This window comes from Urocitellus parryii, chromosome 3 (assembly GCF_045843805.1).
Source record: "Urocitellus parryii isolate mUroPar1 chromosome 3, mUroPar1.hap1, whole genome shotgun sequence".
NCBI classification, from domain to species: Eukaryota; Metazoa; Chordata; class Mammalia; order Rodentia; family Sciuridae; genus Urocitellus; species Urocitellus parryii.
This window is the reverse complement of record NC_135533.1, coordinates 39715212-39741061: the sequence shown is the minus strand read 5'-3', so window position 1 is coordinate 39741061 and position 25850 is coordinate 39715212. Positions and strand designations below refer to the sequence as shown.

The 25850-nt window shown below is 34.5% G+C and overlaps 1 protein-coding gene across 1 annotated transcript in view; it reads right to left on the bottom strand.

Moving 5' to 3' along the window:
• Nucleotides 1–25850, bottom strand: part of Foxp2 (forkhead box P2) — a 544876-nt gene that overhangs the window by 452632 nt on the left and 66394 nt on the right. Inside the window, exon 2 of the mRNA XM_026408891.2 lies at nt 21502–21643. The gene's annotated coding sequence lies outside the window, so the exon portion shown is untranslated. The remainder of the gene's footprint in view (nt 1–21501; nt 21644–25850) is intronic.

Sequence of the window (25850 nt, the reverse complement as noted above, 5' to 3'; positions counted from 1 at the left end):
TGTGGAAAACAAATAGGATTTCTGGTACAGATACTGTGATGGTTTGGATATGAGGTGTCACCTCAAAGCTCCTGTGTTAATGCAGGAATGTTACAGAGGTAAAATTATGAGATTGTGAGAGCTGTTACCTAACCACTTCTTGGAATGAACACAGTGTTCACTGTAGGCAAGTTGGAAGTGGCCAGAGGATCTGGGTCACTGAATCATGCCCTGGAAGGGTACATATTCCCTGTGGCCCCTCCCCCGTGCCCCTATTCCTGGACACATGAGTGTCCTTCACCACACCCTTCTGCCATGATGTACTACTGCCTCACCTTGGGCCAATGGAGTTGGTCCATCATGGACAAAACCATGAGCCAAAATAAACTTTCCCTCCTCTAAGTCGTTCTTGTTAGAATTTTGGTCACAGCAATGCAAAGCTGACCAATTCAGACATTGGTACTGGGAAGTAGAGTCATTGCTGTGACTAAACCAACCATGTGGTTCAGAAGCTTTTGGAGCTGACTTGTGGGAGGTGTTTTGAAAGTTTACAGATTGAGGCTTGAGAAACTTTAGAGCTCAATGGGAGATTCTAAGGAGAGCTCAGAAAATCAAGATGGAAATAATAAGGACTGTGATCTCGAAATTTCAGAGGGGAATAAGGATTCTAACAGGAATTGGACTGGAGGTCATTTGTGTCACATTTTACAAAGATTTGTCCATATTTTGCCCATTTCTTGAGATTTCATGAAGGGCTGAATTCACAAATGGAGTAATTAATCTGGTGGAGGAAATTCCAAGGAAGCATAACACTCAGGTAGTGTCGTAGATATTGCTGGAGGCTTTTAGCCAGGTGTGCTGTGAGAATTGGTAGCAGATAGAGAAGATAAAGAATTTAAAAATTTTTCAATTTGGCCAGAAAAAAATGCATGTAAAACTGGGGCCATGGAAAGTACGACTGTTGAAAAGATTATAGCCACTAAAGAGATTCTAAATGCTCTGCAGAGACAACAGGAAAGATAGCTTGCAATCATCTCAGGAATTTGACAGATCATAACTACTAAAGACTCAAGGGTCTCAAAGGGAAAATTCCTTTAAGGAGTTATTTTGAGGGTACCATGCTCACACAGGAGTGCCTAGAAAGTTATTTCACTGTGCTTAGCCACCCAGACACTCAAAGCCACTGCAGCCATAATGCCAGGAAGCCCATATACTACACAAGCTGGTAGCAGAACTTGGCATCATCCATTTGGTACTGTGGTGCTAGTTCTGCAGGAATGAAGGATGCTTGAGTTTCGGGGTTAGGAGGCTACCATAAAGATTTCAATAGAAATCTTGAAAGTCCAAACAAATTTTAGGAGGGTCAAAATTCTTGAGGGCAGCCCAAGAGGGTGATGTGAGAGTGAAGCTTTTATAAAGACAACCTGTTTGTGCTACACCCAACAACTCCAGAGGGGTAGGACTGACTAATCCCTGTGGAAAGCACATCTCAACACTATGGGTCCTAGATACTATATACAGAGTTGTTGGACCTGTTTTTCTGGCTAGGTTTCAGTCTTGTTTTGGTCCTGTCCATTCTTTTTTTTTTTTTTTTTTTTTTTTTCAGTTTTCGGCAGACACAACATCTTTGTTTGTATGTGGTGCTAAGGCTCGAACCTGGGCCGCACGCATGTCAGGAGCCACATCCCCGGCCCTGTCCATTCTTTCTATGCTTCCTTCCTTATGGAATAGGAATGCTTGCTCTGTGCCACTGTATATTGGGTACATTTAACTTGCTTTTGTTCTTTATAGGGGCTCACAGCCAAAAAGAGATTGCCTTCAATCTCAGATGAGACTTTTGACTTGGAAATGTGTGGACAATGCTGGACCTTTTTAGATTACAGGAATGCTTGGAAATGGATTAAATGTATTTTTCATTGTGTGATAAACATGAATTTTGGGGAGTTGGGTGGGGGAAACGTTAAGGTTCAGATAGGATATTTTCCCAAAAGCTCCTGTGTTGATGCAGAAATGTGTATAGGTTAAAGAAATTGAACTGTGACAGCTGTATCCTCATGAGTTCATCCTAGTTTGAACGTACTGGGTGGAAACTGTAGGCAAGTCAGGCATGCCTGGGGAGGGGATGTCACTATAGAGATGTCCTGGAAGAGTTTATCTTCCCTATAGTCTCTTCTCCTTCTCTCTGATTCCTGGCCTCCATTTCCTGAGCAACTTTCCTCTGCCACACCTTTCTACCATGATGTGCTATCTCACAATGGGTCCAGAGCAATGGAATTGGCCCACCATGAACTAAATCTCCAAAACCTTGGGCCAAAATATATCTTCCCTCCTCTAAGTTGTTCTTGCCAGGAATTTTGGTCACAGAGACACAAAGCTGATTAACACAGATTCTTAGCTATTTGTGGTGCATGAGACTTTCTTTGAGTCTATTGAAGCCTACTACTTGATTGGAATGTCTGTCCCCTACAAAACTCATATTGAAATACAGTGTCACTCTAACAGTATTAGAAAGTGGAAAATTGATCGAATCATGAGGGCTCTATTCCCATGGGCCAGACTAAGAAATTTTGCCTATTAGATCAATGCAAATTTCTGAACATGTATAAAATGTATACATGTGTATGCATTTTCCACATCAATGGGTGAATTTAGCCCCTCCCCTTCTTCTTCTCTCTACTCTTCCACCATGTGATTGATGCAGCAAGAAAGCCCTCACCAGAGTCAGAACTTCAATATTAGACTTTCCAGCTTATAAAATTGTTAGTAAATAAATGTCTGTTCATTATGAATTATCGAGACTATGGTATTCTTTTATAACAACACAAAACAAACTATGGCACCTCAAATCCCTCTGTGGATAATACAGTTGAATGTATAAAGTAAAACACATAGAATTACAAAGGAAACTAAATGCAGCTTGTATATCCTTAATTTCTAAACCTGAAAGGTTATTTTCGGGTACTGAAAAGGTTATTTTCGGGTATCAAATTTTGAGCAAACACGTTTTAAATGTATGAGTATAATGAATGCAATTATATTTTAAAAATTATAATTGGACAAGCAGATTTTACAACTGCTTAAGAATTGGTTACTTAAAATAGCTATCTTAAGATGTATTTCAAATATCTTTGTGCTTCATGGCTAAAGAGTTAAAAGTGTTCACTACTATGGCTTTTGTGTGGCAATAATATGCCCGGTGTGTACACATAAATAAACTTACTGATGCATAAAAAAAAAAATGGATCCAAAAATTTTTTTATTCACGTGATTTAAATGGTTTAATTTAAATTGGGTAAATAACTGTTAAGAATTATTTTAATATGTAAACAAAAAAGAAGGTTATCAGATCTGTTTGTTTACTTTCACCTATCCTTTTCATTATATTTAATAATTCTTTTCAAGATAATGTAAATTGTTAAGAAAATTGTTTTCTTTTAGTGCCTTCTGGAATGTTACACAATGTTTTCTTTAGCCATTATTGCCAGAATTTCTATCTTCATCCCAGTGCCAGTGAAGAATTGTTAAGAAAATTGTTTTCTTTTAGTACCTTCTAGAATGTTATATAATTTTTTCTTTAGCCATTATTGCCAGAATTCCTATCTTCATCCCTGTGCCGGTGAAGACAAAGATAAAACTAATCTACAGTTTCTGCAATAGCCATCACTGAACCACTTACAGAACTTGCCTAAACTATGTGTCACTTGTATGCATTGTAAACTCACTTGTATGCATTGTGAACTATCTGTTGGTGCAGCGACATGTGGTAGTGTTGGAGTATTGATTTGGTATATCTTCCTCCCTTCTGCTTGTAATGATCGTTCAGCTATTTGGGGGCCAACAGAGGTGAGGCAAAGAACCTCACCCCTCCGCTGGTACCTCTCCACAGGTGTGGCTGTATACTGGACCGGTAGTCAATGACGGGTAAGATCCAATTACAATGGTACCAACCTAAGACAGGAGGCTGACGCCCTGAGGTCAGCTCATCCGAAGACTGGTAAGGACCATATGTAGTATTGGACAACCTAAGGCAGGCACGGTCCCTAAGCCACATGCTTGTTGTTTAAACAGAGAGGGGGAGATGTTGAGAGCCACAGCCAAAGGGGCCCTAGCAAACTTCCAGCTGCCAGCAAACTTCCAGCTGCCAGCTGATGATTGGCTCACAGTGGCCCCAGCAACATCTAGCTGATTGGCTCCTCTGCGGTGATGTTCATTGGGCTGTTTCCCTGCCCTTCAAGCTGCCAGCTGATGATTGGCTCACAGTGGCCCCAGCAACATCTAGCTGATTGGCTCCTCTGCGGTCATGTTCATTGGGCTGTTTCCCTGCCCTTCAGACTACGGAACTGCTCATTGGGGGACTTCTTTGGCTCCGCCCACGCGACCTAGCCAATCGGCCTCAAGAGCAGGAGGATTGTGGGAGGTGGTTGTTGGTGTGTGGGAGAGGCGTGTGGAAGCCGGTGGTGGCAGTTGGGCTCTGAAGGTTTTTCCTGAGGAGCTGTTTTGTTTGGCGTTTGTAGTTTTAAAAATAAAGTTTGTTTCTTTTGACAAGTGGCTCCTGAATTGTGACCAGCCAGACTGCGGCATAAATCTAAAATGTTCCAAAATCTGAAAGTTTTTGAGCACTTACAAGTGGAAAATTCCATACCTGACCTCACGTGACAGATCACAGTCAAAACAGTCATATTAAAAATATTGTATAACACCACTTTCAGGTTATATGTAGAAGGCGTATCTGAAGCATAAATGAATTTCTTGTTTAGATTTGGATCCAATCCCAAGGATATCTCATTATGTATATGTAAGTATTCAAAAATTTAAATCTAAAACACTGCTGGTCCCAGGTGTTTCTAACAAGGAATACTCAACCTGTCCTCTGAAATTCATTTCTGTCAAGTACACTTGTAGGTGAAAAACTCAGATTTAAGAATTCCTGCTAGTGAGCATGACTGAAAACAGAGTTAAAAGACCAGGTATGGAAAGGTGTAGATAAGGGATTTGGATTCTTTGCTTATTAGATAAATCCAAATTTCTTAAAATGAACAAAATGTGCATATATGTTTATGTATTTTCTTTTTAGTAAGTTGAACTTCTATGATATATTTATTTCAAATAAGGCCATGTTTTGTCACATGGAATCCAAGTTTAAAATAGAGTTTGTTTCTAATAAAAATTGTCCTAAGGAAAATTCATCACTCTGTGAATATTTATTAATAATGCTGAATAAAAATGACAAAATAACTAGTATTTATTGAGCACTTATTATTTTCCAGACACAAAGCAAAGTGCTTTATATTGTAATGTTTGGTTTAATTACTATTACACTTTGAGATAAGACTTTTTCCACACTCTGCAAATGCAAAAATAAAATTCAGAACTATTAAACACCTTGTCCAGGAGCACAAAGCTGGTGATTATCAAAACTGGAAATGGAGTCCTAAAAAAATATCCAGAACCAGAAGTTACTGAGTATCCACTAAATATTCAGTGCTAAGTTTGCAATAATTGTAAATGAAAGTACAGACCAGGCATCAGACCTTGAAGAGTCAACAATTAACTTCAAGGAATAACAAACACTCATACAACATTAATGGGATATAAGAGACCATAAAATTATTTGCTGACTGTGCAGTGTCAGCGTTAGGCCTTCACAAAAAGAAGAATACTGTATTTTGTGGCATATATTTTAAGGAAAATAAATGGAAGACTTTAGCTGATTCTTTCAATCTAGTAGGTAAGTTTTAGATATGCTTAAAGGTGAAGGAAGCATAATCTGGCAATAAATCATGAAGTTACATGGTACAGGCAAGAGATGGTCTTGATGGCAGAAAACTTAACACCAAATTCTAGAATTTTTAGTCTCCTACCTCTGAGATCTTATAAGTTACTGAACTCCCTTGTTACTCAATATTCTCATTAGTAAAATATGTTTAATATCTACTTTTGAAAATACGTTGCAAACCAAAAGGCAGTTTTCCTTGCATTTTTGCATATATATGAAACAGCATTGGAACTTGTTGATTTTATGTGGCCAAAGGTCAGGGACATCATGCAATGTTTTATTTGTTTCTCTTTTTCCTAACAGCACCAGTAAAGAACTTACTGCATGATTCTTTTCTGCATGCCTCATTTGGAACTTAATTTCTATGCATCAGCAAGATCCTCAAGACCAATCTCACTAGCATCCCTTCCTTCCAGTCCACCTTTAGTAACTAGTTTGATCAAACTAGCTCCTGAGTGAGAATGAAAATGGCTAGTCATGATTTAATGTGTTATTCCTTCCATAAAACATCCATGCTTAATCGTAGCTCTCCAAAGTCCTATAGCTAAAAACTGGAAAATACAAGAATGTCATGCCATGTCTTATAGAATCAGAAAGAGGGAAGCTAAAATTCTGGGACTGAAGGGGCTTTGCATCTTCTTCCAACCACAGTGCTGACTAATAGCAGACATTGTGAGGAAACTACTTTAACTAGTCTAATGATAAAGTGAAAGAAATTATCAGTTAAGAGTCTTAGAAAGTTGCTGTCAGCTAACTAATTAAGAAATGGGCATTTGTCTTTGTACATTTTTAACAAAGGATATTAAATAAAAATGGCAAAGAGTAAATCTGAATGGTGAGAACCTGGATGCTACCAAATTAGTTTCTTTCCTTTTGTATATTTTAAGCATTTCTTAACTTGACAGTAACAAATCTTATAAAGAAAAAATAAAGAAGTTCTTATTATAGTGTACTCAGAAACATGTTCAACAAGTAATTCCAATTTTAATGTTTCTCTTGTTTTGCACCATGCTAACTAAACTTCTGGCAACTATGGATGACAGACTGGATAAAACACATCTGGACTCAACAAAAATCTTTATCCCAAATTCTTATGAATTCAAGACTATGTCAAGATAAGGCTTTGGGGGCTTTTCCTAAACCCCCAAATTATAATAGAGCACCACTAATTAACTGTTTGTTTTAAGTGTAAGAATATAGCCCAAAACTATGTCAATAGACTTTGCCAAAGCTCAATATAATATAAAGCACACATGTGATATCACAGACACCAGACATTTCAAGAAACTAAACAATGCCAATTTATATCAGTTTTGTAATTTTCAGAGAACTTTCAGCTACATTGTTTCAGTAAATCAGAGATGTTAAAATTTGTATATTCCATAGGGAAAATTGTGCATTATTCCAATGCAAGTCTTCTCATGCCAGATGATAAGATACCCTCTGGCATATTTTCAGTTAAAGCAAGCTCTCTTAAGAGCCTTGAATTAACTTGTTGAAATTGCTTAATATGCTAATTGTATAAATGATAATTGAAATATATGGTAGTGATATGTATTTATATTTCTTTACAAAGTTTAACTGACAGTTTAATAGCCAGCAGTTTTGTGCTTCCACAATGGAACATGTAAACATGATTCTTAAAGACAAATTACGGAAGACCAAGAGGCAGAAAAATCCAAACAAGAATGTCCTCTGATGACTGTATAGATTAACAACTAAGCAAAAGTCCTAAATTTAAAATAAACTTCAATAATGTGAAACTAACATCTATTCAACTTCTCAAAAAGGTGCAAGCATTTCTTTTCCTTAAAAACACACAGCCAGACAGCCTGGAATTTGTGATACAGACCTCTCCCATCACCCGGGATTCTGATGATCCCTGCAGGCAACCAACAACTGCTGTATCTGTGGAATGTGCTCTTTGAACTGTACAAAAGCCTTCAGTCTTCCCTGCATTCAGCAAACAAAAACTGCCAAGTGCAATTATTTCTCTGATTTAACATAATACAAGTGTTATTTTCCCCTTTTCTGCCCCCTACAACTTTCCTAGTGGCAGTAGTGGCTTATAGTGTATACACTTACAAATATAAGATGAATCATTTTCCTAATAAAAATTAAATTTGTTTTAGTAATATAATAGTTTCACTGAATATAATATAAAATTCAACAGACACCATATTTCCTTTTGTGTATATGTTTTAAGAATTCTATTTCTATAGAAAGATTGGAGGATTGAATGGGATTAGTCCTTTTAATTATATGACTGGGATCTTCAGCTTGAAATCTTTCTTGCAAAAAAGGACAAATACAATAGTTGTTTATATGCAATTCATTTACCAAAAAACCTCATTAGAGCTAATGAGAATATTTCCTTTCAAATGTGACTATCTTTTGATATTGAAAAGAAAATGAAAAGTAAATTTTAAATAGTCCTGAGATAGAGTTGCATGTATATGTAATCTCACCTACTGGTAAGATGTTAGAACAGAGCATTCTTCTAGCCTACATCTAACATAAAATGCTTTTTCAATGGACTATGTCCTTGACTTATGCATTCCTAAGTATTTTTTTTTTCAAAATGATGGTATTAAAACCAGTATTGAAAAGTTAGTTCCATTTGTACATTAACACTTCCAACTGTGGGCGTGTATAAAATAATTATCAGCTGCTTTACTCTATGTGAAAATATTTGAAGTTTTGTTCATAAAATTAAGTTATGAATAGATAAGACACCATCATTTATTTTACACACAAAAAATAATTATCAAATAGAATTAGATATTACAGGAGACACTAAGAAAAGATAAGGCATATTTTTGTTCAAACGAAGCTAATAATCAAGTTGAGGGGAACAGGCACAAATGCATAAAGCAATTAAAGCATAAAAATATTATATACATTTGCCCTTTCTAATTAAACAGGATCTGTTCATTCCATGTTCACTTTTACTCGAAGTTCAGCTTCACAGCAGTTTTGAAAGCCAGAGGCATTGTATAGTGTTACAAAACAAGGCTGAATCTAACTAGCTTAGCAGTTGAACCTTTCTACAGACATGGATTTCTCTTCTCCTCTCTCTTCATCATATTCTTATCTCCTACATTAGGACACTTTTTAATCACTGATCCTATAAAAAGCCTTTTATTCTAACCAGTCATGTCATATGGGCTGTATCATTTTGTGATGCATTTATTAAATAAATATTTATTAAGTAATGACTGTGTAAAGCAAAGGATAGTCAAAGAATCAGTATAAAATCAGACATGTGAAGGTTCAAATTCCAGGTCTGTCACTTAGTAACTGAAGAAGCTACTTAAGTTTGTACTTAAGGTACATCTTCCACAAAACGTACATAGGAGGATGTCATCAACAATTCTGAAGGTTCACAGAATCCCAGAGGAAGCTGTACTTCAACTGCCTTGAAGGGCAGTAAGGATTCCTCTACCACATAAGAAGGCGAAATTTCCTGACAAAAAGAAAACAATATAGACACATGGAGCCCACTAGGGAAACACTATACAAAGTTCTGAAACATTTTAGGATATAGAAGGTTAGGTTAGAGAGGGTTTACATGAATATTATGCTTTTTTTAAATTTTTGTGTAACTAATTTACTAGGGTGAGGGCTATATGGAGGGGGAAAAAAAGGCAAGAATTACCGAGTTTGGAATTTTGGATTCATTCTTATCTTTTTACCCATACATCCATTGTCCAGTCTAGAGAAAGGAATACTGTGCACAAAGGGTCACAAGGCATAAAAATGAATCTAGTGATCAATGAAATTGCTGTAGAGTAAGTGAAGCAATAAAGAAGAGTCCTAAATATGCTGAGTAGACAAAACATGACACTAGAGAAGTAGGCATGGTCCAATTCTTTTTTTTTTTTTAAAGAGAGAGAGAGAGAATTTAATATTTATTTAGTTAGTTAGTTAGTTTTTGGCAGACACAACATCTTTGTTTGTAAGTGGTGCTGAGGATCGAAACCGGGCCACACGCATGCCAGGCGAGCGCGCTACCATTTGAGCCACATCCCCAGCCCATGGTCCAATTCTTAAAGGTATGTTGGACCAGCCTGAAGACTTATCTGCATTCTGTGCTAAGTTATAAAGGAAAGACAGCAAAATTTTAAGCAGATTTTAAAATATCATGGTAATTTTTGAAAGAATAATCTTGTTACCTAGTCAACTAAATGGGAGAAAGAGTGAAGAATTAGGTAAAGCCATTGCAGGGGTCCAAGTGAAAATTTTAGACTAGGGTTCTGGCAGTGAGGTATTGAGAGATGAACACATTTCACACCTAATTTGGAAGATGAATCTATGTGATTAGGAAACATTTTAATAGAAGATGAAAAGAAGGAACATGTCCAGAATGACCCCATATTTCAGACATGGGCATTTGAGTATAAAATGGTGTTTGCCATTCACTAGGAGAAAATATAATAAGAGAAGCATACTTTGATATGTGGGGAGGGAGCTAGTAAGGAGCTTCATTTTATGCATAATTTCAATGGATTCCTATGGGACCCTTAAGTAGAGATTTCATGGAGACAACTGAAAATGCACATCTCAAATTCACAGAAAAAAATATGAGCTAGAGCTAGAAAAGTAGGAGTCTTAGGTCTTGGAGTTGGGTGTGGTGGCCCATACCCAAAATCCCAGGGATTTGGGAAGTTTTGGAAGGTGGGTCACAGTTCAAGGTCAGTCTTAACAACTTTGTGAGACCCTGTCTCAAAATAAAAATCAAAAAGGTTAGGGATGTAGCTCAATTGTAGAGAACCCCTGGGTTCAATCCCCTGTACTGGGGGGCAAAGAGGGGGATAAGCTTCAGCACTACAGATGGTAGTTAAAGCTTTGGGGATAGGAGAGCTCATTTAGAAAGTAATGTACCCAGTGAGGAAAAGAACTAATGTTTTGAAGTGGGCAGGAAAAAAAGACTCATGAAGGAAATGTAGGAAGAGGAGTAAGTGAGAGAACATGAGGTGAGAATATGAGATTATAGGAGGAAGCAGTCAGTAATGTTAAATATTTCAGGGAAGACAAGGCATTAAAAACTGTCCTTTAGATTTGTCAACACTAACACTACTGCATGACTTCTACTTAAACACAGCAATCTAAACCCCCAATTCTAATTGTTCCTTCCAAAAATATTAATACAATGATAACACAAGGAAAGAAAGTTATGACCCCATGGCAAATCATAGAAAAAACAGCTACATCCATTAAGGAGTGCCAACATATCTTAGTATACACTACAGATCCTCAGAGGAAGCTGTTCAATGAGTCAATCAGCACTTATTCAGTCTTTCAAATTCCATCTTGGAGGAAAAGACACTGACTCAGGAGTTTAAAAAAGATAGTGAGAAATACCTAGGAGTTACATCTAAAGAAAAAAAAATGCTGAAAAGTCTATCTCCCTTAGAGTGAACTCATACTAGTAATATTTATATTCTACATGTGTTTTTTCAAAGGTAGAAAAAAATGTACTATAATGTGAAAATTGTTGGTCTGTTCTTTCTTTTTTTCACTGAATGGAATTATTTTGGGCTTAATTAACCAAGATCATTTTCTTTAATCACAGCCCTAAAAGATGTGAACTGTTCAACCATGATAAAATTTTTGTATTTCCTTTCAACATAGTCTTCCTAAGCATTGTAAGTCAAGACAAATGACTACAACTCACCTTGCAATGCAGTATAAGCAAACTTCCTTTTCTGAAAGAGAATATCAAATAAATTCACTCACCAAAAATTTTTATTAAATGCAGGATGTATGTCAGCACCGTTCAAGGCACTGGGAATTCAGGCTGAACAAGGCAGGGAGGAGTTTACCAAGTACTGGGAAATAAAATGGTACCTTGTGAAGTTCATTCTTAAAGTATGACCGAAAATTTAAAAAATCACTGTTTCCAGGTATTTGCATATAAACATCTTTTACATTGCCATTAATTTCTATAATGAAACTCTTCAGAAATTTTATTTCTTAAACTGCCTCAATTCATTATCTACATAGATTTAAATTAAAAGACCTATATTTTCAATAATAAAAATTGAGAATATCAAATTTAGGTCATTTACATCTTTTAAAAAATAAACAGAAGATAGGATGTACCATAAAAATATTTTAAAACTGAACAAGTAAACCAAAGCTGTCTTCTAATAGCTGGTTAGGTATAAAGGGTTTGTAAAAATTAAGAGACTGAAATTAATGGAGCACTGAGCAAAAATATATGTATATAATTTTACTCTGAAAAATCTATATGGAATTTTTATTTAAAATTTAACTCTGATTTGTTAATTCAAATACATTTGTTTGTGAATTGGTGTTTCACAATAAAAAAGAGAGAAAAATGGTTACCAACAGATATTCTGTGTAGCAATATGTGTTTTTCATCTGAACAGAGACAGGAAGGGTTGACTAGAACAAGACTAATTAAGAATCTTAGGGAAAAAAATGGCAGTGAGAAAAAATGGAAATTGTATGAAAGGAAATGGCAACAAATAAACTAATTAAATTTCTTTCTCTGAGACAATTGCTGACCCACCTCACTAACAGTGTCAAATTTAAGAACTTATATTAAAGGTCTTGCTTTGGTCATTCTACCAACACTGACTCACTCTATCAGTTCTTATATCTAATAGAAAATATAAATATCATAGTGTTATCTATTATAAATATAAAATAAAAGGATGTGGTATTCTCACAAAACACAATAGGAACAATTAAAACAAATTCAGCTCACTTCGCCCTTTTGCTTAGAATAATATCTTTAATAAGAATGTCACAAAATGTATAAATCTATTAATCTGATTATGGGGACTACCCAAGGTACCTCAATATGTAAGGCTACTAGATAACTAAAAAAGTCAAAATCAAAACACATGTGATCACTACATTATCCAGGGAAATACTGAAGGGACTACATTCACATGTATTGTAATGGACACTAGAATGAGCATTTCATAAACAAAATAATGATATGAATTCAACAGCTCCATTTTGTCTGGATGTCAGGAGCTATGCAAAATATTTCATCATCTTTGTAAAATCTCCCTGAAATCCTATGTTATTAACTTTTATATGATGCTTTTTAAAAAGGTAACATACCCTCTATGCTTAATTTGTATGATTTGAAATAAACCAAAATATCACTTAATGGTGTGACCTTATTAGGAAAAAATAGCAATATGTTGTATAAACATTCTGGAAACCAAAAGGGGAAATTGAGCAATGGAAAAAGGATATGAAATTTCAGTTAAAGAGGAAGAATATTTTCAAGAGACCTATTGTACATCAAGGTGACTAGAGTTAGTAACAATACATTGTATAATTGAAAATTGCTAAGAGTAGAGAGTAAGTGTTCTCACTACAAAAATAATAAGTTTATGAACTGTTACATAAAATAGCTTGATTTAGCCATTCCACAATGTGTACATGTATCAAAACATAAATATCACATTACATCAAATGCAACCTTAAAGAAGCTCTTCAGTATGTGCACAAAGTGATACATACAAATATGTTCCCTGCAATATTATCTGAAATAATAAAAACTGGGAAACAATAAATCATTCATACCAAGGAAATTTTTTTTCAAAAAAACCATGCCTTATTCAAATTATGGAATGTTAGAGAGCAATTAAAAACTAATGAATATTACCCACCAAAATATCAAAAATGCAAAAAGATAAACTACATGTTGGCAAGAAATGGAGCAACTTGAACTCTCAGGATAAACCACTGCCTGGTATCTGCTTTAGAAGATGTGGAATTTAGTGTCTTTCACACACAATATACATCTAAATAATCTTCAGAGAAGTATTATTCCTAAAACTAAATTCACTAAATTCATTGATATGAATGCACAGGTCTTGGCATCCAGACAAAATGGAGCTGTTGCATTCATATCATTATGAATTTAGTAAATGTGGAATGTCCCCCCAGAGCTCATGTGTTGAAAGCAGGGTCCCCAATGAAGACGGTTCGGGGGAAGGAAGATCTAGGCAATGACTGGATCACAAAGGCTCTAAATAGATTATTAAAATGTAGAATGTGCTTGGAGGAAATAGATCATTGGGTGTATGTTATGCAGGGTTTATCTCCTCTCCAGACATTCTCTTCCACTCTGCTTCCTGGATGCCATGAGCTGAGCAGCTTTACTCTGCCACACTGTTCTACTATGACGTTCTACCTCATCTCAGGTCAACAGCAATGAAGCTGGCTGACCACAGCCCAAATCCTCTGAAACCATGGCCCAAGAAGGGGTAAGAAGCTGGGTACAATTGCTCATGCCTATAATCCCAGAGGCTCAGGAGGCTGAGGCAGGAGGATTGAGAATTCAAAGCCAGCCTCAGCAACAGCGAGGCACTAAGCAATTCAGTGAGATCCTGTCTCTAATAAAATACAAAAAAGGGCTGGGGATGTGGCTTAGTGGTCATGTGCCCCTGAGTTCAATACCAAAAAAAAAAAAAAAAAAAAAAAAGGAGGAGGAGGAGGAATAAGAGGTGCTCTACATCATTATAATGAAGTCTGAAGACATAAAACAAAATTGTAATGTATGTCAAATTTGAATATGAGTGCCTACTATGTATTTTCTGAATGTTATAATATTTCAAAATGCAAATATTAAAGAAAACTATCACTTTGGACTCTACAGTAAAGAGAATTTGAAATTATTTTCAAGGAAACACATTACAATAAATTTGCTCAGATCAGGAGATTAATGAATGCTTTTTTAGACCTTAAATTACCTGAGATGACCAATATGTTTTATTTTAGGTGAAGATTTTAGGTCTTAATAAAATTTATACATTTTACAAACCTAAAATATTCTCCCTATGTAGACTAAATGGTATTTTATTATTTACAAAACAAAAATTTATGACTAATGAAATTGTCAATATTAAAATTATTGATCACATAAGAAGTTTAAGTCTTATATTAGGTCATATATATGGAAGAAATATATCAAGCTATTCTGTAATATCTGACCAAGACCACTTTGCTTCTTCTTTATGTCATTACCCATAGGTATCATAAGAATGCAGCATGCGAGTAATAATAGTTGCATGGATAGAACTGTCAGCTCCACAAAATTAGACCATAAATGCATCCACTAAAAAGGAGTTACTCATTTCAGGAATACTCAGTCCCCTGTCCCAGATAACACTTTGCATCGTTAACTTGGAAGTGGACTCCATGGGTAACTAACTGTTCCTTCAAATAGATTTGGAGCTTACCATGCATTTTGTGTTTAACAAGAAATTTTGTCTTTACCATCTTGCCTTTAAACATGAATAGATATAAAGAAAACACAAGTTTTTAGTAGTTTGCCTTTTTTAAAAAATAATAGTCACTAAGACTTAAGGCTTTTGTGATAAATATGTAAGTTTGATGGGAGTTTGTCCTCAGATTTAAATACTGTCTCTCTTTGTTACAATCCTCCCTTTAGTGTCTGAGAGCAGACATTTAGTCAAGAGTTGAGTATTATTCAGCACTCACTAGACACAAATTTAGTCAGATATTTAGGCAAGATATGCAGGCTACTTTTTAAGGATATTAACAGTCGTTTTTGCTGGAAAACCTACATCATTATAAGAGTTCGAGGAGTTTTGTCAAAATTACTATTTTTAGAAGATCCAAATCAGTTTTGAAGACAGCTATATAAACCTCTCCCAAGAAGCTGGTGCCTCACTATTTAGTATAAACTAAATCACAGGAACATCAATTTTTAAAGAAAGATTCAACTCCTTCCTTGCATTTTTTTGTCATGTCAAAACTGACACCTCTTTTTTCATACGTTTAATAAATAATCTTGTTTCCCATATTCCCATAAACTTCTTAAGATGACCAATGCAAATCCTTTTGATCTCTAATCAAGATGTAGTAGTATATCATTCTCTGAATTACACACTGAAGAAAAAGAACACTATTCTATTTCCTGCTGATAATGTGTAAAAGAAATGTGTGTGTGTGTGTGTGTGTGTGTGTGTGTGTGTATCTCCATCAGATATTCTTCTAAGGATTTATAAACATTCCAGGTACATTAATATGAAGTTTCAGAAAAACTTGGGCACAAAGAAATAGTAACTTTTTAAATATTTCCATGTGGTGATAGGATACATATTTCCTGAATTCCAGAACTATATCAATTCCAGAAGAATTCTCTGCTTCAGGACTTAACAAATAAAATAAATGGCTACATAAAATAATGCATATTAAGGTATACCAATATATTTTTGAGAGAGATACAAAACCACACATACATGTGGGTATATAAACATATACATACATGCCAAAAATACATTAATTCTCTTATATACACACAACTGCTGTATAAGTGAAGGGCAAGCAAAAGATCACCAACACTAAATAAATGACTGCTCTGTCAGATATTCTGTGTGTTTGATCATTAAACCTTGACATAACTCTATAAAGAAGTTATTATTGTTGCTTTTTTACATGCAAAACTTACCCAGAATCCATGTAAATTAGAAGTGGCAGCGCAAACATTTGAACCCAGGTCTGTCAAATTCAAAATGGGGCTCTTTCCTCCACAACATGCTTAAAATAAGTTTCAGAAAGACTACAAGCATTGCTTTATGCCTCTTGGAACACAGAAAAAAAAATTCATTCTGGCACTATGAAGAAACATAGCTAGTTTTTAAAACAAAATCTGATTTTATTCCCAAAATTTCAATATGGCAAAGGAAAAGTTGCTACAAAGATAATTCTTAGTTGAATATGTTCAAAATGTAATTCCTTGGTAATCTGGGCTCTGGCCAAGACAAATCAAAATCATAGATATTTTACAAATGCCAAGTTTTCAGAGAAACAAAAAAAATAAATGCAATAGCAACAGATGCATTCTCCCCAGACATTTGTGTTGAGCCTAGCTATCTCCAGAGCCTGAAGAAAAAGGGGATTTTCATATTTCATTTTTATGAATAATAAATTCCTGGTTTCCCTTTAATGTCATCGAACTACATAGGAGTATGTTCACTCCTTGGAAAAGTAACCACTTGAAATTACTGAGAATGAAAGAAGAAAAAGTGGGGAAGAAAAAGAGAAGTGGGGAGGAAAAAGAAAGAGAGAGAGAGAGAGAGAGAGAGAGAGAGAGCTAGAAAAAAGCCCATATCTGGCTCTTTTATAAAACTGAAAGTATAATTATATTTAAAATTTTCTATTCAAAGAAAGACTATCATTTTCTTATATATTACAACATAGCAAAAAAATTTAAAATTTTGTATCACTTAAGGGAAAAATTGTTTCTGAGGATGACAGACCTCTGTGGAAAGCATATGAAAAATCAGGGAAAAAAAAAACAATGAGCAACTCATTGAAGATGAGTTCAGTACTACAGAATGAATATTTTTATACTTGACATCATATGTGTCTATTTTTAATTTTACAGTGAAATATTTATCTTAAAATAAAGCTAAGTTCATGCTGGGTAAATAGTCAAGAAGTTACTTTAAAAAGGCAAGTACAGAAGTCCTTCTCTATAGAGGTCAGCACTTTTCCAAAATAAAATATATTGCTTTGTAATATAATGAAATATTGATTTTTAAAATTCTATCTTTTTAATTTTTTTTAATTCTATCTTTTTAACTTTGAATATTCAGTGTCAACAGATCACATTTGAAATTATCTTAATTTTTCTCAGAATTCTACTTAACAGAATCATTGAGACTGCCTTTTTAATTCTTTTTTGCTATGAATTACATTACACATTCAAGGAAGTATCTAAAATAAAGTCATAAAACTAACGTTTTGTTTTCTCTTTTTTAAATTAATAAATTTTATGCTTTAAACCACTTTTACAGATTTACAGGAAAACCAAGCAGAAAGAACAAAGAGTTTCCATATGCACCTTCCATCCCCAACATATATACAGTTTCCCTATTATTAACATGTTATATTACTGTGGTGCATTTGCTATAACTGATAAACCTACACTGATACATTATCATTAATTAAATTATGGAATTTACATAAGGATTCACTCTTTGTTTTGACCAATTTTATATATTTCCACAAATGCCAGGCCATACAGTATCACACAGAATAGATTCATTACTCTAAAAATTCTATGTACTACCTATTCATTTCCCACTTCTGCCTATAATTCCTGACAACCTCTGATCTTTTTTTATTGTCTTCATAGTTCTATCTTTTTCATAAAGTCACATAGTTGAAACCACAGTCTTTTCAGAGAGCTTCATTCACTCATCAATAGACATGCATGGTTCCTCCATGTCTTTTCATGGATTGGTACCTCATTTTTTTTTTATTACTAAATAATACTACATTGTCTGAATATAGCACAATTTGTTTATCCATTCACCTATTGAAGGACAACTGGGTTGCTATTCACTTATTAAGGAAACAGATCTGGGGTTCTAGCTTAGAAGTAGAATGTGTGCTTAATATGTGTGAGGCCTTGAGTTTGATATCTAGCACCATTTAAAACCAAAGTGGGGACTGCTGTAACATTCTTGTGTTCGTGTGAACTTTAAGATTTCAATACATTTGCATAAATATGTTGGAGTATAACTTCTGGATGACATCACAAGGGTGTGTTTAATCTTGTAAGAAACAGCCAGCTGTCTTCTAAAACAAGTGTATGTTCTGTGTTCCCCCCAACTATGAATGGCAGTCCCCAGTGCTACACATATTCCTCTACAGTTGATGTTAACAGTGTGCTGGATTTTATAGTCATTCACATACTTGTGCAGTGATATTTTACTTTGCAAATCCTTAATAATTTAAAGTAGACATCAGTTTATATGTTTATTAATCATATGTATCTCTGTGTTAAATCTTCTTTAATTGTGTTTATGTTTACAGCTCTTGCCCATTTTTAAATTGGGTATATGCTTTCTGATTATTAAATTTTAAGAGTTCTCTGAATACTTGGGATACAAGTCCTTTATCAGTTAAATATTTTGGAAATATTTTCTCCCAGTCCATGGCTTATCTTTTCAGTGACATTCTCACAGCCAGAAGTTTTTCCATTTTAATGAAGTCCAACTTAACAAGTTTTGTTTCATGGATTATGCTTTTGGTGGTGTGTCTAAGAAAGTCATCACTCAACCCAAGTTTACGTAGATTTTTCCCAATGTTTATCTTATGGTTTTACATTCAGTTTCACGATCCATTCTGAGTTCATTTTTGAGAATGGGAAATGATCTGTGTCTAGATCCCTCCGCCCCCTTCCTTTTTTTTTTTTTCTAAATATGTGAATGTCTAGTTGTTCCAACACCACTGGGTGAAAACCCTGTCCTTTCTCCACTGAATTGCCCTTGCTCCTTTGTCAAAGGTAAGTTGGCTATACTAGTGTGGTCTATTTCTGAGCTATCTATCCCATTACAATGATCTATATGTCTTAAACTTTTAACAATGTCAAATTTTCCTGATTATTGTAAGTATATGATAAGTTTTAAATTTAGGGGGTGTCCATCTTCTGACTTGGTTCTTTTTTTCCAATATTATATTGATTATTCTGGGTCATCTTGCTTTTCTATACAAGGCAGCTTATCAATGGTAATAAAATAAATTGCTAGGATTTTGAGAGTGTCTTGAATCCATATATCAAATTAGGAAGAACTGACTTCTTAACAATATTGAGTCCATCGCTCCAGGAACACAGAAGATTTCTTCATTTACTTAGAGTTTTAATTTTCTTTCATCAGCATTTTGGTTTTTTTTTTTCCTAATATTGATCTTGCATGTGTTTCATTAGATTTATACCTAAGTAAGTTTCCTTTTGGGTGTTATTAATTTCAAGTCCCAATTGTTCATTGCAGATATATAGGAAGGTCACTGACTTTTGTATATTAATCATGTGTTTTACAACTTTTCCATAATCATTGTCATTTTTAGGGGTTTGTGTTCTTGTTGATTCTTTTGGGATGTGCTACAGAGATAAGCACGTCTTCAATGCACAGTTTTATTTCTTCCTTACCAATCTGAATTCATTTTATTGACTTTTCTTGTCTTCTTACTTTAGCTATGACTTCTAGTATAAAGTTAAGTAGAAGTGGTGAGAGGAATGTCTCTACCTTGTACCCAATCTTAGCAAAAAATCACCAGGTTTCTTCTCACCAATAGCTTTTCATAAAGCATAGCATCCCTGCAACCACCAGCCAGACAAACAAATAGAATGTTTCCAGCACACCAGAAGCTCCTGGAACCAACTCCTCAACTTACCACCTACCTATTATTTAACAACTATCCTGACTTTTGTTGTAATCACTTCTTGCATCCATAGAAAGTAGTCTAGTTTTGAAACTTCATATAAAAGAAGTGATCCAGTGTTGTTCTTTTGTGTAGGGTTTTTTTTCCCACTTACTATTTTGTTTCTGAGATTCAACCATGTTACTGTTGCCATACTTCATGCATCCTCACTTGCTGACCAGCACAAGATCAGCAAAATGTTACTGTAAATGACATTATTTTTCAAACCTAAAACAACATCAAACCAATGAATAAAAAAGTTGTATGTGAAGAACAACTGCTTCACTTCAGAGAAAAGAATGTTTTCAGTCTTTTACCAAAGTGTCTTTATCTTGCCCAATGATTTACAATAAATTAAACTGTACAACTAGCTCAAATAACTAAAACGTTCCTCTTTGTATGCACAATTTATTTTAAATATATAATTTGTCCTGAGTTAAAACAACAGATGTTCAGGTGCTCAGTGGGACTATAAGAATGGTCTAGATAACAGAATTAAACATTATGAAGATTTCTCACCATAGACCACTTTGACCATGCTATTAGATGCTAAGTCAATAAGAATATCACATACCAAACCTGTGAAGATTCATGTGTAGGTTGGAGGAAAAACTGGGGGAATGTATAATTTGATTAACTCTAGAGCATGAACATACATTTTCTACTATATTTTTTGGACTTCTAAACATCAAAATAATATTCTGTCATTGAGTTATTTAACCAAGAAATGGAAAAGGCCATCAGTTAAGAAGCAAAAGATAAATTTCTGGCAGTTAAGCTAGAATATCATATTTCAAGTGCCTTATCACAGGATGCCACACTAGTTAACTTCCCAAATAAAAGTGTTGACAAAGAAAAAAGAATTTGTTCACAAATAGTCCTCCCAACACAAGCACTGGTTTCAATCAGCATTCTACCAACCAATTTCTGAACAGGAACTGAATTTTGTGTCTCTGTACAATCTTTGAAGTTTTTCCTAACAGGGAACAGTCTTTCCAGTACACTGACCTGACAAAACTGACATATTTTTAGAGATCATATATACAAAGTCAGTGGAATAAAGTTTCACTATGCAAAGCGAAAAAAGGACTTAATCTCTCTCTTATCATATGGTGGATTTAAACAGACATATTAAAGTAGTCTTATAAAGAAATATAAAAAGGAAAGAACCAAAGTTTAAAGCAAAATGATTATGATGGTCCTAGTGTAGCTATTAAATCAAATGAAATTACCTTTTCATCAGAATACTCTCAAAATTCTTAACTGTTCTCCCTCAGAAAATACAATTAAAATCAATTCATTTTGCATTAAATATTATTATCCTAAGGCATCACTGTGTATACTAGTGAAAGTTAACACAAATCAGCATGAAAAAGTTACCAACTAGAGCCACGGTATATTGTCTAAAGAATAAATCCAAATAACATTTTTATTCACTAAGATTTGAAAAGAAAAAGAAGGAAAAAAAAAAAACTCTGAGGGATGGAAAACACACAGTAAGCATGATGACTTACATTTGGAGGGATAGATGTTAACACTTTTTCCCAGGACTGAGGAATCTTACTCTTGCTTGCAATGATCCTTTCTTCAGAATATTTTTCTACTTCCAGAATATGCCAGGACGAAGCTTCAACAGACTTCTATTATCTGTTTGATCTAGGGGGAAATTACACTTTTAATCAGTTATTACAAATGCATCAGACATTTTCTCTTACCATTTTCTCTTACTGTTCCAGGATATGGGAGCTTCCCACTATTTTCTGTGGAATCTGAGGTGAACAGACATACAGAAACTGCCTTGTTGAACGTTACAATAAATAAATGTAGTACTTTTAAGTTATCAACACTAAAAGAAACCCACATTTAACTCCTTTTTCATTTTTATGGCTAAGCAGCATAGCAAGAGAAAATTAATATTCAAAATCCAAATGACGACAAAAGCCTACTCAAATGTATTTTTAAAAGACTTTAACATAATTTTGCAAATCCATGAGTTTGAATGGTCTGGCAGAGACGATTAGGTGTCAAATATTTTTACTCATTCATTTTAATGTCTTAGCGCTAAAGAATTACAGGATGATTAGAAAAGTGTAAAGGAAAATCCATTTTAAAAAATTTTAATGGAATAATAAAAAGAGATGATTTCGAGAGCATGAGACAGATCAGACACAGATAACACTGGTCTATAAGACAGCAAGACATTTGGAATAAGAATTTTAAAGATGGTACAAAAGTTGGGAATAAGCTATTCAAATAAGGCATATGGGGCAAATCAGAGTAAATTACCTGAGTATATTCTAAATATGGTTTCATCTTAATTCTCTAACAAATGCATTAGTTATTAAAATGCACCACATCCCACACCTTTCTTTCAAGGATACAGAAATATGCTGCATGAGTATCTGACCTTTGGTGGTATAAACATTCATAATCTTACTAAAATTATTTCTGTTATACAAACTTTATCAAAATTTAAGTTTATAATAATGGGTATTTTCTGCCTCACTAAAATTAAATATTAAGATAAATGCCTTCAACTTGTGCCATACTCCAGATCATATTCCCGTGTCTTATCTTAAAATCACTCATTCTCTCATTCACTAAATAAAAATTTAGAACATTTGGAGAAATATTTGTGGCAAAATTGGAAATAAAATATTATTTTTATGCTAATAAATATCTACTATGTTTTGAGGAAATGTGCATGATGGGACTTTAAAACCAATTATTGCTCAAAACCTTAACACATTACACTGGTGGTTATCATTTTAAGAAAACACTGTGAGGAAAGGACACAAGAACGATGTGATGCAAAATCTATATCAGAAGAGCTAAATAAAAAATTAAAATATATGTAAGAAAAAAATACTTCTTGAAATTATTTATCTCATCATGAATTCTTGCTTGTGTGATTCCCCCTCCATTTTTAACCAATAAGTGGTACATGCAATCATTTACCTGGGATACCTCAAAATTACTTAAAGGTGAAACAAATACATAAATTTGATTGCCAAAGATTAAAGCTATTAAAGGAGAAAACCCACTAAAGATTACATTTTAGGATTCTAACAAGCTGTTTTATTTTGTTTTCCAAAGATTCACCTACTCTTGGCCTAATTTTAAAGTCTTGCCACTGAAACTTATCAAAATGCACTTTCTATATGAATAGTTCCATATGACTGTTCAAACACAGGTAGTTTTCTTTTGGTTTCTGGAATATAAAAATGATTTTGCAATGTTGTAGGTCAGTGCAGATCAATGCACCTTCCTTTAGGGAAGCCTTTTGAACTGACAAAGGATGAATGATTGACATCAGTAACAAGTACTTTTTGTTATTCTGGACTGACATGTCATTTATAGCAATACCTATGCTAATTAATGCCATCCATACCTACCAAATGTGTCAGAGGAATATACCAGATTATGCCTTTTCACAGTGTATAGTATGAATGTGCATAAAATTACATTTAGATATGGAAATTCTTCCCTTTGTGATCAAGAACCACCCCCAATACACACACACACACACACACACACACACACACACAATCTTCTATGATAAAGAAAAACCCAATTAAAAGTGCAAATAGCCACACTTTGTTTTTTCTCTAGACACATTTTCTTTAGAAAAGCAAATTCCTTCTTGAAAAATTCAATATACTATAATCTTAACCCTAAAATATACAGTATCTAATGTACTAAAATACTAGTGAAGTCACTGCCACATTACATTGAAATTTTGTTTGCAGATAATCTCAGCTACATTGGTAGCTCATTAGTAACTGGAAATCTTATTAATTATCTTCATTTCAGACACAGTTTGGTATCTAATATCAGTTTTCCTACACAGTTAATTTCAATTAAGTCATCAAAACTATGTATACTTGTCAGAGAATGCATTATATATAGAGAAATAGGCCAGGCCTGATGGCACATGCCTCTAATCCCAGCAGCTCAGGAGGCTGACATAGGAGGATAAAGAGTTCAAAGCCAGCCTCAGCAATGGCAAAGCACTAAACAATTTGGTTAGACCCTGTCTCCAAATAAAATACAAAATAGGGAGGGGGATGTGGCTCAGTTGCTAAGTGTCCCTGAGTTCCATCCCTAACACCTCCCAAAAAAGAAAGAATTATTAATGTTAACAACTAAAACCAGTCATTAAATCAGATAAACCAATAAAGACCTTGTATCAGTGCCTGGCACATAGCTAGCACTGAACAAATATGAACTATAATTAGATGACTATTCATCCTGAATTTCCTGGGATAGATGTAGTCCATGCCTATTGCATTTATTAGGAACTATCCTTTTCCCTCTCAAAAGTGTCCAAGTTTGAATGACAACTTGATACATCCACTCAAAATACCACTAATGTATTATTCATTTATCATTTTATGTTTCTTTTGGTAAACAAATTATTATTTTTGTTGTGGTGATGGTGATGGTCCATAATGCTGTCCTATGACAAAAATATTAAGATGGGTTTAGAATAAAAAAGATTCCATTCTTTAACACTGACACAGATGTTTCAAGAGTTTACTGAATCCTCATATTCTTGAAGCTAAATATCAGGTCATCACCACCCAGCTGAAAACATCCAAATATGATTTCTTAAGTCCTAGCTTGCTTAATTTCTCAGCCTATGGTTTACTCTTCTTGAAATTCATTTGATTTACATGGCATCCCTCTTTCCTCATCCCTCTCCAACTTTCACATCACCTTTATTCAGACTCTGCTGGTTTGTATTCTGACATGTACCTTCTCAACAACTGTTTTCCCAATTGCCTTCTTAATCTGTAGTCTATTTCCTGTCATATCTACTGCTTGTTGCAAATGAAGATTCTTATGGTTCAGATGGATCTTAAATGCTTCCCAAAGGCTCATATGCTAAAGGCTTGATCACCAGCCTGTGATGCTACTGGGAAGTAAAAGTCACATCATTGGTTGTGTGCCTGTGCAGTGATTTCTAGGATCTAGACCTTTCCTCTCTTTTTCCTGGCTTCTCAGCCACCACGAGGCAAAGAGATTTCTTCCCATGCACTCCCATCATGAGTTACTGCATCACCACAGGCCCAAAGCAATTGAGTCAAACAATCATAGACTGAAACTTAAAACCAGGAGGCAAAATAAACATTTCCTCTTTTCAAGTTGTTTACCTTGGGTATTTTGTCACAACAATGGAAACTAACCAACACAATTTCCAAAAGTATACATCCAGTCTAGGCTCCTTTCCTGGAGTGAAGATTTAAAGTGCCTATTGAATACATAGTTTTCTATGTAGTTCCCTCTCATCCAATCTTAAATACTTCAAATCCATACTACATAACAAAACCTAAGCTTTTTAAAAAATATATACATCTGATAGTGTTCTTCCCAAATTAGATATCAAGGGAAGCAAAGGCTTGCAGAGGATTCAAGGATAACAGAAAATGAGGCATGTTAAACCCAAAGCCACTAGAATAGTAGGCAATTTATTCCTTATTTCTCTTTTGTAATCCCAACCTATTTCACCTATGAAAACTGTTGCATAGAGGAGTTAGGATTCAAGGCAAATATTAATGGAAATAAAAATATATCATAAAGGTCACAAGATATAATACCCATAGACAAAAGTAGAAAGGTGGGGAGTAAGATTTTTAAAAGTTGGGATACTTTGTGGTAAAGTCTTTTTAGAAGTGTTTCTTAATCCTGATCAGATTCTTGCCATTTCTGCTTTGTAAGAATGTAGGTTAGTTTTAATAAATATGAATTTTCAAGACAAGCTGGAAAAGGTGTCCACGTCCGTGTGTGTGTGTGTGTGTGTGTGTGTGTGTGTATGTGTGTGTGTTAGAGAGAAAGACACAGAGAAAACAGAGAGAAATTC